Raw genomic sequence first — 6,036 nt, 5'->3', positions numbered from 1 at the left:
TTGAACCAGGTGAGAAAGCTCCCCTTGGAGGAGGTGATAGTGGATGAGGGTCCTGACGAGGGGCAAGTCAAGTGGGGAAAGAGGGTGTTGTGCAAGGAAGTCTGTGGTGGAAGAGCTAGCCTCCGGAATGAGGAGGTATTATCAACGTCCAAATGAGAAGTGAGGGGCAGATATAATGAGTCTCAAGCCTGCGAGTTTGCATTAATGAAGGTAAAGCATCCAGGACTGAGGCTACGAATGGTAAGTGCCAGTGGCCCCTGTTCCGAGGTGCCTGGCATGTTAAACAAGGCAGGCCAGGCAGCTTAAAGGAACCGCACCAATCTGGCATCTCTACACTTTGTGTATGCCAATCCTACCATCTGGGAGGCCATTTTTTCTTTTCTATGCCTTTCCAAGTCCTGATCACTGGTTAACACTCAACTTCGACCTCAGTTGGAAGTGATTTCTTCTTCTTCAGAACCCGGCTGTCACGGATGCTCACTTCCTTCCTCTGTCCTTGTCATCTGGCGGTGGTTTTTCTTTTCTTTCTTAATCCTCACCTGAGGATATTTTTCCATTGATTTTTAGAGAGAGTGGAAGAGAGAGGGAAAGAAATATCGATGTGAGAGAAACTCATCTATTGGTTGCCTCCTGCATGGGCCCTGACCAGGGCCTGGGCCAGGGAGGAGCCTGCAAGGGAGGTTCATGCCCTTGGCCAGAATGAAACCCGGGACCCTTCGGTCCGCAGGCCGATGCTTTATCCACTGAGGCAAACTGGCTAGGGCTGGCCGTGATTTTACTGTGTTGAAGTCTTGCCTTCTAGAGTGGAATCTGTTTGAAGGTAGCAATCATGCCCGATGACTCTTGCTATCGCCCAGCACCTGGCCCGATGCCGTGCACATGATTGTGTGCAATGAGTGCTGACTGATGAATGAGTAATTGATGCAATAGGGCAGGCATTCTTTCTCAGCCGTCTTCTTCCAAAAAAAGGACTTGCTAGAGGAGTTTCCCTGGGATAAATGACAGTGAACATGGAGAACTCACTGGCCAGTGACTTATTCCCTCTGAGCAAACGGGGCTGGTGCTGCGTTTAATTTAGGCTGCTCTGCCTTTCATGCTTTAAAAGGACTTTCCCACGACGGACTCAGGACCTGAAGTTCTGTGCCATTAGCACCACCACTGAGAGATGAGTGGTGAGAGATGCAGCCAACAGTGCCGGCCTCTGACCTGGTTCCGCTCCATGCTTTTTGCAGCCAGGCGGTTTAGCGTTTCATTTCCAGCTCAACACATGGAGCGTGCCCAAATGGGGCACTCACTGGGCTTTGGTGCGGGGTGTGGGCTTGCATCTCTGAGTGGGTGGTCTTGGGCTGGGTATACATGTCTATGCATATGAATGTGATGACTCTCTTAGGGGGAGAGGGGTACATCTGAGTTCTGAGTTTGTCGATTTGCGTGGATGCATCTCTGAGTCTGTGTGATTGATGGTGGGATGTTCTTATCAGCCCATTTATGTGTTGTGTGGCTGTTACACTTATGCCCATCTGTGTGTGTGACTATATGTGAGAGTGCTCCCATCTGAGTTTCTGCCTTGCTGGGTGTGTACATCGGTGTGTCTCAGCTTCGAGTGTGTACAAGTATGGCCATCCAAAGCGGCTCTCAGCTGGTGCCTAAGACCCTAACCTTGACCACATGAAACAGATTCCAATTGGTTCATTAGCAACTCCTTCTCCTTTTTGTTGTTGTTAATTCTCACCCAAGGATATTTTTCCATTGATTTTTATTTATTTATTAAATATATTTTTTATTGATTTCAGAGAGGAAGGGAGAGGGAGAGAGAGTTAGAAATGTCAATGATGAGAGAGAATCAAGGATCGGCTGCCCCCCGCATGCCCCCAACTGGGGATCGAGCCCACAACTCAGGCATGTGCCCTTGACTGGAATTGAACTTGGGACCCTTCACTCTGCAGGCCAACGCTTTAGCCACTGAGCCAAACCAGCTAGGGCTTCCTTTGATTTTTAGAAAGAGTGGAAGGGGAGAGAGAGAGAGAGAGAGAGAGAGAGAGAGAAACATTGATGTGAGTGAGACACATCGACTGGTTGCCTCCTGCACACAAACCCAAGCCGGGGATCAAGCCTGCAAAGAGGTATGTGCCCTTGACCCTCGGGTTGGCACTCTATCCACTGAACCTTCTGCTTCTTGAGATGGGGATGAAGGCATGGAGGAGGCTTATGCTACCCCCTCGCCCCCCTTCCGTTCGTCCCCCCTCCCCCCACCAGACAGGACTCTGCCTTCATAATGCCATTTCTTCTTGGTACTCTGTGGTCCTGATAGGGCCTGGGAGCCACAGGAGCCTTTGGCCTTGAGTGTCCATGGCATCCTGTGGAATATTTGAATGGGATCTAGATGCCCAAAAGAGAAGACCTTGTTATTTTTATTTATTTATTTTCTTATTAAAAGAAGAGCTTTTTAGAAATTCAGGGCTGCCTTCCACTCCCTCTCCTTCCCAGGAGAGAGCTGACATTCCCAACACTGTTTACATTCTTTTCCTCCTTGCCTCCCTGCTCCCCACCCTTTTCAGGACCTCCTTACTTTGGGCTTGCAGATAAACTGTGCCCCTATAATCAAAGCCATCCTTCCTGCTCTGGGGGAACCCAGCCACACCCTGACTTGTCACAGCTCAAAAGTCTACCCTTCCTTCACCCATTCTTCTTCTACACCCTCCTTCATTACTGGATTAACCCTTTCATCTCCTCCAGGAAGCAGAGGAGGTTAATGTTAATGACTTGATTTCCCTCTCCAGCCCTCCCTGCATCTCCACCTCACTACCCTACATTCCCAAATCCCTCTCCAGCAGAGAAGGAAGAACAGGCTGCCAGTTAAGGCCAGAGGAGAACATCTTTGGGTTGAAGGCTCCAGAGAATTGGCTTCTCTTCCCAGCTTCATCACCCTGTCTGCTTTGTGATCACTAAATCTTAACAACATGATTTGAGAAAGAGCCAGGATCATCCCAGCATCCTGCTGCCACCAATATATTGCAGAGCATCTGTGAAGCAACATTTTCATGGGAGCCCAGGACTGCTGGGGACAAGATCAGGCATGAGGGAGGCAGGATGGGTGACCCAGGATTGGGAAGACAGAGGGTTAAATTGCAGCCATTTTACTAGTAGTGGGAAAGCTCCTGTCTGGTCATGGGGGACTCTCCTCAAAGCTGTCACCTTAGAGATCAACCAAAGAGCTTGTACTTGTACGCATATATGCATGACCCATGGACACAGACAACAGGGTGGTGAATGCCTGGGGTGGGGGGTGGGGGAGGAGGAAGGGGAGGCGGGGGTGGGGGGAGCTAAAAGGAATCAATGGGGGAGGGGGAGGGGACATATGTAATACTTTCAATAGTAAAAATTTTAAAAAAAGTCACCTTGGTGTCCCCAAGAGATGTCCTTCTTTGCTTCTTTTCCCATCTCCATCATTGGATAAAGCTACCCCACCCAGCATCTATGACCAAAGCTGCCTGCCATGGCACTGGCAGGAGTTCTTTGGGGGAACAAAGTGAAACCCAATTTCCTCTATGTGGCTGGCAGTCCCCTACCCTGGGGACAGGGGCTGGGTCCTCGTGCCCTCTCCATCAGCATGCCTCATGTGGGGCCTGGCACAGGGGAAAGCGTGTCCAGTGGTGACCGAGAGGCTGGCAACCCACCAGCAAGGGCCACGGGAGCGTGGTGCCTCGGGCTGAATGGCAGGCCCGAGGATGTCTCCTTCTCCTCCTGTTTCCCATTTATCATGAAAGGGGATGACAGTGCTCTCCTGACTAAAAGCAAATTCTTGGTCTCCTCTTGAAGTTAAAAAAGCAAAAAAAAAAAAAAAAAAAGTAGCATTTGCCCCATCCATCCATGACTTCTTCAAAATAGGAAACTTTTCCCTTCTCCCCACCACTGGCATCTGGACCTTGACTGCCCCCTTATTTCCTGGTGGATTTTTAACCGTCCAAAAGGGTTTGTGGGGCTTGGCTTCCTTCCTCTTTCTGGCCATGAAAGCTCCTCATTCCTGTCTTAATTGTAAAGGTCTAGTCATGCAAGGCATTGGTTTCCCTGTTGGAGGAGAAACCATCCTCATTGCTCTGCTCTCTTTCCTTCCGAGTGCCAGCCATCCTTTCCTCAGCACCTGCTTCCTAGGGAGAAGATGTGGGCTGATGGGAAAGAAGGGGCCAGAGCGTGTTCATTAGGACAACCAGTCTCTTTGTGAGCCCGACAGGCTCCCGGTGCCTGAGCTCTCCTTCCCAGGGAAGAGTGGAGGGAGAGCCTATGGATCAAAGCTGCCTCCTTCTCCCAAAGAAAAAGCCTGCAAAGAACCAGCCACAGCAACATTCCTGGGTGACGCGGAAGGCAATGGGAGAAGCTGATCTGCAGGTTGGTGGGCGCCCTCTCCAGCTCTCTCCCTCTCCCACTGGTTTCATCTTTCCCCTAACTCTGAGGGAGAGGATGCCTTACTGAACCCCAAGAAAGTCTTGTCTCTGTCTTCAGGTAGACCTTTCCCAGCCCCTGAGGAGCAGCTACTCCAATAGTCAAGGATTTTGATAGTTATTCAGAGACTAGAACAAAAACTCCACAGTGGGATATGAAGAAAACAGACAGGGTAAAGGGGTGTGGAGGTACTTCCACATAGTTTTTGCTCATTTGTAAGAACTTTAAAGCCAGAGGGGGAAGGTTACGAATTATAGACTGTAACACCTCTAACACATGTCATGTACAAGGCTGCAGTCCCCTGAGTTTCTTCCTACCCTGTTACATAACACACACAGATGTGCACACATCCATGCAGTCCATGGTGAGGGGCATAGGACCAACCGCAAGCTACAACTTCCCTGTTCTTGGAACTTCTGCCCATCAGGCAGCTGCTGGTTCTGCGGACCACGCATTCTAAGTCACTGATCATCACACAACTGCCCCCAACTTGCATCTTTGGAGCCCCCAACACATAAAGAGCAGCCTGGAGACCTGAACTCAGTAGATATAGAGGCCCTCACTGTCTGCTTCCAAGGGCACAGAACAAAGGTTATTAGGGGGCTCATGGCCAGGGTAAAGCTCCCTCTGGGGAACACATGCTTCTGTCCAGAGTTGGATGACCTCTACAGACCAGGCAGCAGCGTATCCCTGGGGCCAGTCATTAGGACGACTTTCCAAAGCAGCAGGTCACTTGTTTCCAAACCCAGGCTGGCCATCAAAAATGATAGCAGGAGTGTAAATAGCCCTGACCGATTTGGCTCAGTGGATAGAGCGTTGGCCTGCAGACTGAAGGGTCCCAGGTTCGATTCCAGTCAAGGGCATGTACCTTGGTTGCGGGAACATCCCCAGTAGGGGGTGTGCAGGAGGCAGTTGATCAATGTTCTCTCTCTCATTGATGTTTCTATCTCTCTATTCTTCTCCCTTCCTCTCTGTAAAAAATCAATAAAATATAGCTTAAAAAAAAGAGTGTAAATAGGTATTTTGCCTGGGAAGGGTAATTTGGCAATATTTCTTAAATTTGCAAAAGTAGGTGCCTTATAATATAGTGATTCTGTTTCTAGGAATTTAGTCTACAAATTTAGTTCACACACATGTGAAATGACATGTGAACCAGTTATTCACTGCAATACCATCTATTAGTAAAGATCGGGAGTAAACCAGATGTCCACCAGAAGCTTTTTTTTTTTTTGGTTTTGGTATGAAAGGGTCACAGATATAGAGTGTTAAGTTAAAATAAACAAGGTGCAGAACAGTGGGTATGTTTTACTATTATTAGTGTAGAAAAGAAAGAACAATTACCTACTCAAAAGATTAAATTAGAAAACAGACCAAGGTAGCAAAAGGAGGAACCTTCCACCCTGTTAGCAGCATAGCCTGGGGAAAGACTAGACTGAGAATTCAGAAGGAATGCTCCCCCCCCCTCCCAACAACCCCCACCTCCACACACAGAAGAGGAGGAAGTGGGCTGCCAGGTGCTTCAGCATTGCCCTGCTGGCTCCTAAGGGCCTCCACTAACAGAGGCCTGAAATTCCTCTTCTCATGGTCTCCTATGGT

This window comes from Myotis lucifugus, unplaced genomic scaffold, assembly GCF_000147115.1.
Source record: "Myotis lucifugus unplaced genomic scaffold, Myoluc2.0 scaffold_26, whole genome shotgun sequence".
Lineage (NCBI taxonomy): Eukaryota > Metazoa > Chordata > Mammalia > Chiroptera > Vespertilionidae > Myotis > Myotis lucifugus.
This window is presented reverse-complemented; position numbering follows the sequence as displayed.